Below are 13,206 nucleotides of genomic sequence, written 5' to 3'. Positions count from 1 at the left end.
ATTGATCACCCATATCTTCATAAAGTCTTAAGTAGCCAATGAATAAGATAGCTCATATTCATGTGAATTGATTTCTAGGTGATGTAAGATGCATGCCACATCTTATGAATTTAGTGATGTTTGCTTTCTTTGTGCTTAATGATTCTTGAGTGTTGAATCTATGAACATGCCATTCTAGATTGCATCTTAAGAACTAAGTTAAGGAGTACATGCTATGCACTTGACATACTAACTAAGAGAGAGCAATAAGATAAAATCAACACGCCATTGTTTTATCTTAAACATCGTCATACGTGAATCAAGAATTACAGATGAAGGTTGCAGCAGTACATGATTGTTAGTGGTGGATAGCTTTCCCTTGACTCTTCCTCTTATAAGAATCAAAAACGTTTTCTACTTCTTACTGATTATTCTAAGTTAGTCGTTTAGCTCGAGTCACAATACTGTTTAGCTCGAGTCACAATTAGATTTAATTTGTAATTATATTTCAATCCTCTGCGGGAGATACCCTTGCTTCTCACTATACTCAACAGCTTTTTTCTTAAGTTGCAAGGATTAAATTGAGTTATTTTTCAGTACCTATTGTGGTGTTCAAAAATAGCTGAGCACATTTCCTAGGTATTCCCCTTAGCCTCACTGCAAAAAGAAAACAAGAATGTCCTAGGGGGTGAGCCTAAATGACACAAGCAAGCTCTCTTTTTTCTCTCCCGAAAAACTTTTATTTTCAGCTTTTGGGGCTTAAGAATGGTGTCCTATTTTTCATAGAGAAAGAGATGTACTTATATCAAAACAAAGACTAGGGTTTGGAGGAGTTATCCCATAATTAAAGTTAGAATTAGGTATTCTACTTATCATAGGAGTGGGAGAGGGCAAAGAAAGTGGGGAAGGTGGCTACTGTGTAGCGCCCTTTGGTGCGCCCCACCCTGGGCTGCGCGCCTAGCGTCCAGCGCTAGTTCCAATGCCGGGCCTTTGGCCTAGCGCAACAGTCCAACACAAGCTGAACCTTTCCTTTGTTTTTCCATTTTGGACTATTGGGCCTGCACGCATCCAGTCTAATTCCAAAACCCGCGTATCTAAATTAAATTCACGTATCTTTATTCAATAAATACTAACTCTAAGAAATTTGTATATGTATACAAAATATATCCTCGAGCCTTTGAGCAAACCAAAAGTGATTTTGAGATACTTGTCGATCTTCCTAATAAAAGGACGTCAGACCAAAACGGGGCTACCAAGGGGACTCCGCAAGACATACAAATCTAGAGTGTGTTTGGTTACAGTTCTCAAAATAATTTTCTGTTTTTGAAAATTAAAATGGGTTTGAAAATTCGTTTAGGTGGGTATTTTTAGAAATTATTTTGTAAAATTGAAAACCAAAAAATCAAAAAACCAAAACTAGTATTTGATGATTTGTAAAATTCTTTCCTCATTCCTCATTTCCTCTTTCTCTGTGTAGAATCCTTTGCCAAATGAATTTTTTTTTCAGTTTTATTTCTTAAATTTGTTTTCAAAATCTAAACTTAAAATCAATCTTGGGAAACAAAAAAACAAAAGTATTTCCAAACACACCCCTAGACTCCTAAAATATTATCCTTTACCGCCAAGCTCTATGACTAGGAATAATATTTAATCCAATGTTTGTATGACACTACTTGAACTATGGATGAACTCCTAGATATGTACGATGCTTACATCGAGGCTTTTCTTGTTAGAAAACTATCCATGACCTATAAGATGTGTATGAATATATCCTCCATGCAACACTCGATAAGTTAGAGTGAGAGTTTGTTTACTATCTAACATTCCAAAATCCATATTTTCCTTAAGCTCTCAGTTCCCTTGTATCTATCTACTAAGTGTAGTATATTGGCCAATCGATCAATCTAAATACTAACACTTGATCCATAAGGATCACTTTGCAGAGTTTTCGGGTAGATTAATTTGAACCTCTGAGGTGAATGCTTACACTTTCGTATCCCGAAAGTACATGAATGACTATGTTGTAGGTATGCTCCCACACCCTAGTGGCATACATCCAATCCATCGAGTATATTGACAACAGTGCGTGTCTTACTCGTTGATGAATCAGAACGCATACACTATAAGTATGAAAGTATTGATCTACTCAAGCTTAAGAGATATCGTACTCTTACGCTATAGGACGAACAACTCATTGATAGTACTTTTTATGGTTGTTCTTCCTATGTAAGTTCATCAATGTATGTTTATTTACATACACTAGCGCAACAATCTGAGAGTCCTCTCAAGTGGTCAAGATAAACTACTTCCTTGTTGTGATATTGAATCTTCTGTATGTCTATACTCACATAAAAAGTGTATTTGAGTATCCAAGATTAATATAACTAACATCCCTAGACGTTGATAGAACATTCACCTATATATGAAAAAACATCTAAAACACAAAATGCAATATTAAATATTTATCCATAAATCTCAAAATTGTCATCATAAATGGAATGCTTTTAGGACATAATCCCAACAATACCATAGCGGAGATTAAGGGTTTGTGTCCTTCTGTGTGCATGCATCGCATTCATTTAGAAGAACATTCTAAGCCTTCTTGAGAGACGCAAAGGAGATTGAATCCGAACATGAAAGAAGTTGTTAAGGCTGAAATTTTGAGAATTTTGGATGTAGGTATAATATACCCCATTTCAATAGTCCATGGGTGAGTCCTATTCATGTTGTTTCCAAAAAGTTAGGAGTTACGGTTAAAAATGAACATGATGAGCTAGTACCTACTTGAAAGACCACAGCTTAGAGAGTTTGTATCGACTACTGAAAACTGAATCTTGTCACAAGGAAGGATTAATTTTCTCTTCCATTTATGAGAGCATCAACATATGGTCTCACCACTATCTAGAGCGTGCGCGCGTAAATTTCCTTTGGAAGTGGGATATTTCGCTCAAAGTCCATAAGCGGATAGTGCGCATTCTCTATAGGTCCTTGAGGGATGGCAAAGGGAGTCGTGAGCTTGCCCAGATATTCAGTGGTAGTGCCCCAGACAAGGGGAGTTGGCTTCATTGAGATCACTTTTTCTACTACACATATTTGTGCCAGTTTGGGTTATCCAATATCATATTCCGTAGACCTCCCCGTGGGCCCACCTTCAGATGCCACGCACACTGAGATGTTCATTATGTTAGTTCCTGATGTCATTGCACGCGCACATGTTGGTAATGTCCATAGCCGTGGCATCCTCTGTCCGAGGATGTGGATAGTCGATGACATGATCCAGAATAACTTATGGCCTCATGGTCACGTGTAGGAGTGGCGACATAAGTTCCTAGAGCTTCAATTTTATATCCATAGTGAGTACTAGTTCGATATTGGCACCTACTACATGCTAGTTTTTTTGCGGTGCTGTACTGTGGTGGAGTCCAGTAAGAAGAAACTGTTTTTCTTTCAGAGACTTATTTGACATTTGGCCTTCCAGTTACCAATAGATGGGGATGAATGTGCACCCATGACCACTATACAATTGGCTTCTTGGCATAAGAGCGTTGGTCACTTACCATATATTCCTCAGCCAGCTGTCGATTGGTCCACAGATATGCCATAGTCTGATGTGCAGCCAAATATTGGTGCTCCATCGTCTTCAGTGGTTACTCCTCCTGTCCATACTTTAAAAGAGTGTTTTGATGCTTGCTCTTCTTTGCCAATTGGTCATCCAGGGCCCTCTAGCCCCTACTCCACCTCTGCCTCCCAAATCTAGGAGGTGCTCTTTTTGAGTCACCACCAAGGTTGTTTTGTTCCTTCCCTCCCTGATTTGTACTTATTGTCTAAAACACTAGGGACAATGTTCACTTCTAGTGTGGGGGTGGGAAAGGAAACTTTAAGTTTGCTTATTTCCATGTAGTTTATTTTCCTTTGAACTTTTGGACATCTTTGTAGTTGTAATTATTTTTCTTGTTTTAGTGCGATGCTTCCCCTCTATGATGAATGTTAGTGATGTGTTCATTGCATTTGAGATGAGTTGATAAAATTGTTGCTTAGATTGGATGTTTCTTTTCAAGAGAAACTTGTAGCCAAATGATCAATTGGAAAATTTTGAGTAGTTGCATTGCCATCACTTAGCGAAATGTGGAGATTTAACCCATGTGAGTTTTGAGCTTGTCTATCTTTGTTGAGTGATGAAAATCAGCTCTAATTTTTGTTTTACTCACAATAGTCCTTTGCATGATCTCATTATTTTTCATCTTGGTCACTTGCTAGGCATGCATTATATGACATTGCTCCTTTTAAACTTTTTATGGGAAAATCACTTATGGTTTCAAGAGACGATGGTAAGGCCATTTTTGGACCGACTAAATGTGTTTCTAGATACTTGGACATGTTATCCAATGCACCCTCTTTGAAGCCAAACACTTGCCTTTTATTCATAACTACTTATCATACCCATTATTCCTATGGAGAATGATTGTTGAATTCAAATAAGAATTGTTTGTCAGGTCGTGCTGAATTTCTTGCACATTAAGGAAATCCTTATGCATTAAATGTGTCAATTATAAGAGTGACTTTTGGTGTTGAGCGGAAAAAAGGAAATTCAAGTTGGGGTGATTTGAAAAAGATTGCATTGATGATTTAAGGCAAAAAGAGAGTAATGTCAAATGAAGAAGCATGCAAGTGCAAAATAAAAAAATTGAAATAATACTACACTTGTTTGTGATCCTACTTTGGAGAAAGTGAGAGTGAGGTTAAGAAAAAGTTTGAGGAATTGAGGAAAAATGTAATAGTGAGAGTTTGTAAGTAAATTTCTATCTATGATATTTCTCCACTTGTTTTGTAGTTCCTATAATTTTCTCCTCCTACCTTAAACCCTAGCTTTACATTACAAGCCTTGAAAGTGCTACTTGATTTTGAGAACACTGTGGTTTGAACATGACAAGTGAAAAGAGGTGTAATTCATTTGCTTAGTTAACTGGCATCCTTTCATGAAATCATATTATTTGTTCTTGATCTTTCATTGACAAAACGTATGTGAGATTTTTCTTTCTTGATTACATTACTCCGCGCACATATACATGAGAGAAACACTTAGCCCACTTCAGTGCGATTTTATTTTCTGAGTAGTGAACATCCATGAGAATTGAAGTCAAGACTAAGAGCTTGGTAACGTCCTTTTGCTTTCTACTTGAATTTAATTTATGATCCGAAAGCTACTTGTCATTTTTAGTGGATAATCTGAGCTGTAATTTTGTTAACAATTCTTTTTATGCTTTTGAAATTGCATTTACTCCTGAGATTATGGGGAGAATTTATTGTTTTGTTCTGTTTGAGCTTTCATGAGAAAATCCCTTTCTTCATTCTCGATTTGCTTAAGGACAAGTGATATGGATTTAATTGCAAGCACACAAATCGCACAAGTAATAAAGAGGTGGGTAAATTATCGTTTCCACTAGGGATGTGTTGGCAATATAAATCAATGTCAAACTAGTAACAACTATGCAAATTGGGGAAAGGTTTTGCGATTGATTTTGTTTTTAAACTAAACTAAAGCAAAAGAACAAAGACAAATCAAACACAAGTATGAAACCAAGGACGGAAAGCACTAGGGTACTTAAAGCCACCTCACCTATCCAATTCAATTCCCTTGGTCCCTTAATCCTAATTCCTCTCTCTATATTGACAATCGATTTCCCAACCTATTCAATGTTCTATTCCTACATACATCAAACGTATTTTCAACATAAATCCCTGTTACTCCTAACAATCGGATTAATATATCAAAAACTCATTAACAACTATGGAAATCATTTAGCGATTGCATAAGTCACAAACTTATATTCCTATGGTTCATGCACCCTATGTCTTCTATGGCTTGATGCAAACCCTAGATATCTCCTTCCGGTCTCAATCTAGGCAACAAATCAATTGAATGATGGTCAAACATTCAAAAGCATTAATCACACCCATTGACAATCAAGAGACAGAGAGAAATCAAGAAATAAGGAAACCAAGTTTATTGAATCTTCAAGGTTTGGTTACATTAAGTCCCTAGTAAGAAATCTAGCCACTCATGGAAGCAAAATAAATCATTAAACAAAGGAAATCAACCATCGAAACTAGGATAGAAAAGGAGAGAGAAAACCCCCTTGTAGACCCTCTTCTTCTCCAAGCTCCAATGGTGGCTCCAAGCTCTCCAATGGTGGTAGAATGAAACCGCCTCTAAGAACTCCCCCAAAACCCTATTTTATGCCCTTTTATACTTCCCCAAACTCTTATGTCGTTTTCAAAACAAGTTGGGGTCGTTTTGGCTTAAAAACAAGTGAATTCGGAACTTTTTGGCGAAATTGCGCGTGCTGTGAATAGTACCTCCGATCGATCGGGAATATTTCCGATCGATAGGAAATATAATCTGCCTCCACGAGTTTTTTAGTGTTTTGGCAGGTCCAATCGGTCGGAAATCAGTTCTGGTGTCCAAATCTTCATTTTGCACTTTTTTTCTCCCTTTTTTGTCTTGGCACCTACAATATGCAAATATAGTTTTCTTAGGCAATATCAACTCTTAATCAACTCAAAATGGGATGAACTTATGTGTAAAGGATGCAAAAATGTATGTATATATTCGGCACATCAAACACCCCCACACTTAACCTTTGCTTGTCCTCGAGCAAATTGAGAATGAATAAAGGAGGGAAGAGTATTTTCCGTTAAGCTCAAATGAAAAATAAAACAACTAAGACCTACTCTAAATAAGCAACTAATCTATGCCACTTTCGTAGGGCTCATGATGACACTTAGCACGTGTCACAAGCCTTTAAACCCCTAGGTACCCCTAGTAGGAGGAGTTGTGTCTCCTGAGGGTTTACCAGAATGATACCCACAAACATTAAACAACTTCAATGCCAAAATTAATGTCATCAACAAGAGTATAAAATGGATTCTCAATTGCAAACTTTTCCACACTAACAAACCAAGCATTAGGGCATTCAAATCAATAAAAGCATTCCTTCAAGAATCTTATCTCATCCACTTTGCTTGTAATTTCAAGAAATGATGCACATAATGGATTTCACTTGATATTTGACTTCAAAGTGACGTAAAAAATGGTCATGTAGTCTTCCAAGAACAATAAGAATCAAAGAGCAAATACAATGAGCATTTATTCAAACTTCATTCTTATTCACATCATTTTTTCTTTTTCTTCTCAAAGGTGACTTGTGCAATGTTCAACCTCCTTAAGCTTTCTAAATGACCCATGTAACGAGCTTTCGACCAATGACTCCCAATCCAGTTGGCTTAGGGCACTAGGTGTTAAGACACCCCAACGGATCTAATTACCAGAGTCAAAAAGGTTACGAGGTTAAACTAGTCACCAAGGTACTCTAACATTCATTTCCTACATTTCTACGCAAAACTCATTGCTTGCTAGGCAAGAGGCCCGGTTACTCAGTAGAAAACTTATGAAAGAAACAACTTATTCATAAACATAATTTTTTTCTTTTTTTATGTTCTTTTTTTTTTCATTGCTCAAGGAGTGCTACTTAGAATCTAATTGATCTCAAACAACCACAAATGCCAAAGTCAAGTCATATTTCACACCCCACAATCAAGTGTTCCATATTCACAAAAGCACAATGGATAAAACAATTTTCAAGATAGGAAAACTCAATTGGAAAGAATGTCCATAGCAAGATCCATCAATGCTTCAAAGATCACAAAATTCATCCAAATACACTCAAGAATGACATGGCATAAGGCATTTGAAGTCAAAATTTTTATTTTTTTACAAAAATTAGAAACCTAAATTCCCAGCCCCACACTTAAAATATGCAATGTCCTCAATGCATAGAATAGGTGAAAATAGAAATAAAAAGATAGAGATAGAACAATAAAACCTGGGTTGCCTCCCAAAAGCGCTTGGTTTAAAGTCTTCAGCCCGACTCCCCTTGATGGCTTCATGAGATTGACATTTGATTGCTTAGGTGCCATGCAAGGAGCACAAACCTTCATCACCATCGTTTCTTTAGGAAAGACATTTTTCTTCATTTTCTTGGTCTTCCTCTTCTTCTTCTTCGTCCTCTTCTTTTGCTGCTCTTTGAGATCTTCCACTTGAGACTTTTGCACTTAAATTTTAGCTTGGGTGGTTGCCTTGGGAATTTCATACTTCACTTTGGAGTCTTGGCCTAGTAGAACTTGAATCGGAATATAATGAGCTTCCTTCTCAATAGTGTCAGGAATGACCATGTCAACATGCTCCACTTGGAGGCATTGTTGAGAGACCTCCTCGTGCCTTCTATTTCCAACCACCTTAAAAGTGATTTGGTCACCTCCCACACCTCTTAAAGTAAGCTTCCCTTTTTCAACATCAATCAAAGCTCTTCCGGTGCTCAAGGATGGCCTTCCCAAGATTATGGGAGTAGTAGGATTGGCCTCCATATCCAAGATAAGAAAATCCACCGGAAACATAAGATCACCCACCTTCACTAAGACATCCTCTACTATGCCAAGCGGGTATTTGATTGATCTATCCGTCATTTGTAAGGACACCGTGGATGGACTAATCTCTTTCACTCCAATTTGCTTCGCAACCGACAATGGCATCAAATTGATGCTAGCTCCAAGATCACATAAAGATCTTTCAATCAAGGTGTTTCCAATGGTGCACGGGATTGTGAAACTTCTCGGATCATCTTGCTTAAATGGGAGCTTCCTTTGCACAATGGCAGTACACTCTTCGGTCAATTGTATCTTTTCATGCTCCTGCAATCTCCGTTTCTTGGATAAGATCTCCTTCATAAACATGGCATAGGAAGGAATTTGCTCTAAAGCTTCGGCAAAGCGGATGTTCACTGGAAGCTTCTCGAATACCTCCAAAAATTTAGAGAATTGATCATCATTCTTCTTAGTGCTCTTCAATCTTTGAGGAAATGGAATTGGAGGCACATAAGGTTTGACTGGAGGTGCAGGGAGAGAACTATCGTGCCAATCGAGCTCAATTGCATATCGTGGCTGCACATCTTTCACTTTCACAAGAGCTGGAACAGGCCGATCGAACGGTTGGGGCTCCGATCGATCGGAATTAGCCTCGGGTGAAGTTTCATCAAAGAGGCCCGATCGATCGGGAACCCCTCCGATCGATCAAAAATTGTCTCTGGACATTTTTCAGCTTCGTTCTCCCCAGTTTTCCTGCACTACTCCTTCTCCTGCAAATTTTTCGCCTTTTTGGCATCTAGATCAGAAGCATTTTTAACCATCTTACTAGTCCGGAGAGTGATTGCCATGCATTGCTCTTTCTCCTTCCCTTTTGGATTCACCTCCGATTGGCTTGGCAATGTACCTCTTTCTCTATATGAAAAAGTGTTAGCTATTTGCCCCATTTGTACCTCAAGATTCCGTATAGACGATCCATAGTTTTGCATCAAATTTGCTTGAGCTTGTAGAGTGGCATCGGTTTTGCTCATGTATTGCTTCGTCCTTGTCATAAATTGGGAGGTATGAGTTGTAAGTGTATCTAGGCCTCCGGCTAGCTTTGAAAATATCTCATCAATATCCCTCTTCTTCTCTTGGGGCTGCACTAGATGTTGAGGATTTTGCACATTTTGAGTATTGCTCCAAGAGAAGTTGGGGTGATTCCTAAATCCTGGATTGTACAAGTTGGAATAAGGATCATTGCGGGGTTGATTGAAGTTGCCTCCACCAATGGCATTCACTTGCTCACTAGAGTTAGAGGAAGAAGCAATAAGGCACTCCCCTTTAAGATGACGTCCACAACAATAAGCACAAGACATATGAGAAGGCGTGCTTTGCATAGCATGCACTCCTTGAGCTTCATTTAGCGTCAATGCATCAATCTTCTTTGCCATAATAGCCAAGGTAGACATAACTTCATCATCTCTACAACATCCACCTTGCATTGGATTCCCCCTCATCGAGGACCAAGAGTTAGTGGTCTTGGCCACTTTATCAAGTAATTCCCGAGCCTCCTCTTGATTTTTGGTCAAAAAAGAACCTCCCGCAGCCGCATCAATAGTCTCCTTAGTATGCATATACAACCCATTATAGAAAGCTTGGTACACCATCCATTCTGGAAGACCATGATTTGGGCAACTTCGAATAATTCCTTTAAAGCGCTCCCAAGCCTCATAAAATGATTCAAGATCCTTTTGGGCAAAGGACATTATATCTGCCCTAATTTGCACCGCCTTGCCCAGAGGAAAGAATTTCGTCAAAATTGCTCCGCCATCTCATCCCAGGTGGTGATAGAATTTGGAGGCAAGGACATCAACAACCCCTTAGCTTTGTCCCACAAAGAAAATGGGAATAACCTCAACAAGATAGCATCTTTAGAAGCTCCGTTAATCCCAAAAGTAGTGCACACATGCAAGAAAGAGCGAAGATGTACATTGGGCTCTTCATTAGGAAGACCATAGAAAACCACCAAATTAGAGATAATGTTGATGATAGCCGGCTTGATCTCAAAATTAGTAGCATTGATAGGAGGATAGCAGATGCTTGAAGGATTTGTATCCCAAGTAGGCCTGGCACAATCCTCAAGAGAGCGAGGATCAAATTGCCTAGGAGGGTTTTCAACCGCTTAACCACCATTTCTTCCATTAGCACCTCCACCATTACCATTACCATCATTCACATTTAAAGCTCCACCAAGATCACCAACATTCCCCCTTCCTTGATTGTCTCCCATGCCTTCCATTGATTATTAATAAGCTCCCGTCTAAGATTGTGAAGAGTCCTTTCAATCTCCAAATCAATTGCAATGAATTCCGAATGAATAGAATGTCTTCCCAAGCTCATACAAGAGAAAGAATTTCTGCAGAAAAATAAAAACCAATTAACACAATTGAAAACCAATTAACACAATTGAAAACCTAATTTGACACAAAAAACAATTGCCTCAATCCCCGACAACGGCGCCAAAAACTTGATATGGATTTAATTGTAAGCGCACAAATCGCACAAGTAATAAAGAGGTGAGTAAATTATCGTTTCCACTAGGGATGTGTTGGCAATATAAATCAATGTCAAACTACTAACAACTATGCAAATTGGGGAAAGGTTTTGCGATTGATTTTGTTTTTAAACTAAACTAAAGCAAAAGAACAAAGAAAAATCAAACACAAGTATGAAACCAAGGACGTAAAGCACTAGGATACTTAACGCCACCTCACCTATCCAATTCAATTCCCTTGGTCCCTTAATCCCTAATTCCTCTCTCTATAACGACAATCGATTTCCCAACCTATTCAATGTTCTATTCCTAGATACATCAAATATATTTTCAACATAAATCCCTGTTATTCCTAACAATCGGATTAATATATCAAAAACTCATTAACAACTATGGAAATCATTTAGCGATTGCATAAGTCACAAACCTATATTCCTATGGTTCATGCACCCTATGTCATCTATGGCTTGATGCAAACCCTAGATATCTCCTTCCGGTCTCAATCTAGGCAACAAATCAATTGAATGATGGTCAAACATTCAAAAGCATTAATCACACCCATAGACAATCAAGAGAGAGAGAGAAATCAAGAAATAAGGAAACCAAGTTTATTGAATCTTCAAGGTTTGGTTACTTTAAGTCCCTAGTAAGAAATCTAGCCACTCATGGAAGCAAAATACATCATTAAACAAAGGAAATCAACTATTGAAACTACGATAGAAAAGGAGAGAGAAAACCCCCTTGTAGACCCTCTTATTCTCCGAGCTCCAATGGTGGCTCCAAGCTCTCCAATGGTGGTAGAATGAAACCCCCTCCAAGAACTCCCCCACAACCCTATTTTATGCACTTTTATACTTTCCCAAACTCTTATGTCGTTGTCAAAACAAGTTGGGGTCGTTTTGGCTTAAAAACAAGTGAATTCGGAACTTTTTCGCGAAATTGCGCGTGCTGTGAATAGTACCACCGATCGATCGGATATATTTCCGATCGATCGGAAATACAATCTGCCTCCACGAGTTTTTTAGTGTTTTGGCAGGTCCGATCGATCGGGAATGACTCCGATCGATCGAAACTCAGTTCTGGAGTCCAAATCTTCATTTTGCACTCTTTTTCTCCCTTTTTTGCCTTGGCACTTACAATATGCAAATATAGTTTTCTTAGGCAATATCAACTCTTAATCAACTCAAAATGGGATGAACTTATGTGTAAAGGATGCAAAAATGTATGTATATATTCGGCACATCAACGAGAAAAGGTTAAGTATGGGGGTTCTTTATGTGCTAATTATATACATATAATTACACACCATTTACATGTATTTTCATACCATTTTGAGTGAATCGAGGATTGATATTGCCTAAGTAGTCGATATTTGCACATTTCAGGTGTTAAGGCAAGCATTGGAGAAACGAAGCCGAAAAGGATTGAAAGCATGAAGTTTTGATGGTAGAGGAGAATCCCAATTAATCGGATGGGACTCCTAAAGCAAAATAAAGTCTTCATCTGAGTGAAGAAATCCGATCGATCGAACACCACTTTCGATCGATCATAACCTACCCAGAGTCATGAATTTTAATTTCTAGCTTTCCAAAACTACCCCAAACTCAAGTGCGTACAGCCCAAAATGACAAGAGTTTGTAGTATAAACGACATATGGGTTTAGAGAGGTATAAAAGGGTAGTTTTTAGGATTTTTACCTCATTCTTAGAGGCTGGGGTTTTGAGATTTTTTGGGAAGACAATGTAGGAGCAAGGAAGAAGCAGGGATTCCAGGGTTTTCTTGTATCTATGATTGTTATTTTGGATTTGATTATGTATTTGGATGATATGAGGAACTAATCCTCTAACTAGGGTCTTAATGGAGCCCTACTTTGAATATTGAATGAACATGGTTTGTCGTTCTTAATTCCTCTCTAATTATTGATTATTTATAGATGTTCGTAATACTTTTGGATGCTTAATCACCATTCGAATGATGTTTTTCCTAGATTGACGTTAGAAGGAGATACCTAGGGTTTGCACTCACCATAGATGACATATGTTGCATGAACTATAGGAATATAGGTGAATGGCTTATGCAATCGCTACACGATTAACCACCGTGCTTAATGGGTTTTTGATAATTGATCCGATTGTTAGGAATAACAGGAATTAGTATTGCAAACACTTTCGGTGTAACCAGGAATGGAGCATTGAAAGGTTGGGAAATCGATTGTCAACAATTGAATTGGGAATTAGGGATTAACAAACCAAGTTATTTCAATAGGATAGGTG

The 13,206-nt window shown here is 38.1% G+C and overlaps 1 pseudogene; it reads left to right on the top strand.

The window, feature by feature from the left end:
* Positions 1-10,056: 10,056 nt before the first annotated feature.
* LOC120015808 lies at positions 10,057-10,157 on the top strand (annotated as a pseudogene).
* The last annotated feature ends 3,049 nt before the right edge of the window (positions 10,158-13,206 follow it).

This window comes from Tripterygium wilfordii, chromosome 14 (assembly GCF_013401445.1).
Source record: "Tripterygium wilfordii isolate XIE 37 chromosome 14, ASM1340144v1, whole genome shotgun sequence".
Classification (NCBI taxonomy): domain Eukaryota; kingdom Viridiplantae; phylum Streptophyta; class Magnoliopsida; order Celastrales; family Celastraceae; genus Tripterygium; species Tripterygium wilfordii.
The sequence above is the reverse complement of the archived record's forward strand: the minus strand, read 5'-3'. Positions and strand labels throughout refer to the sequence as shown.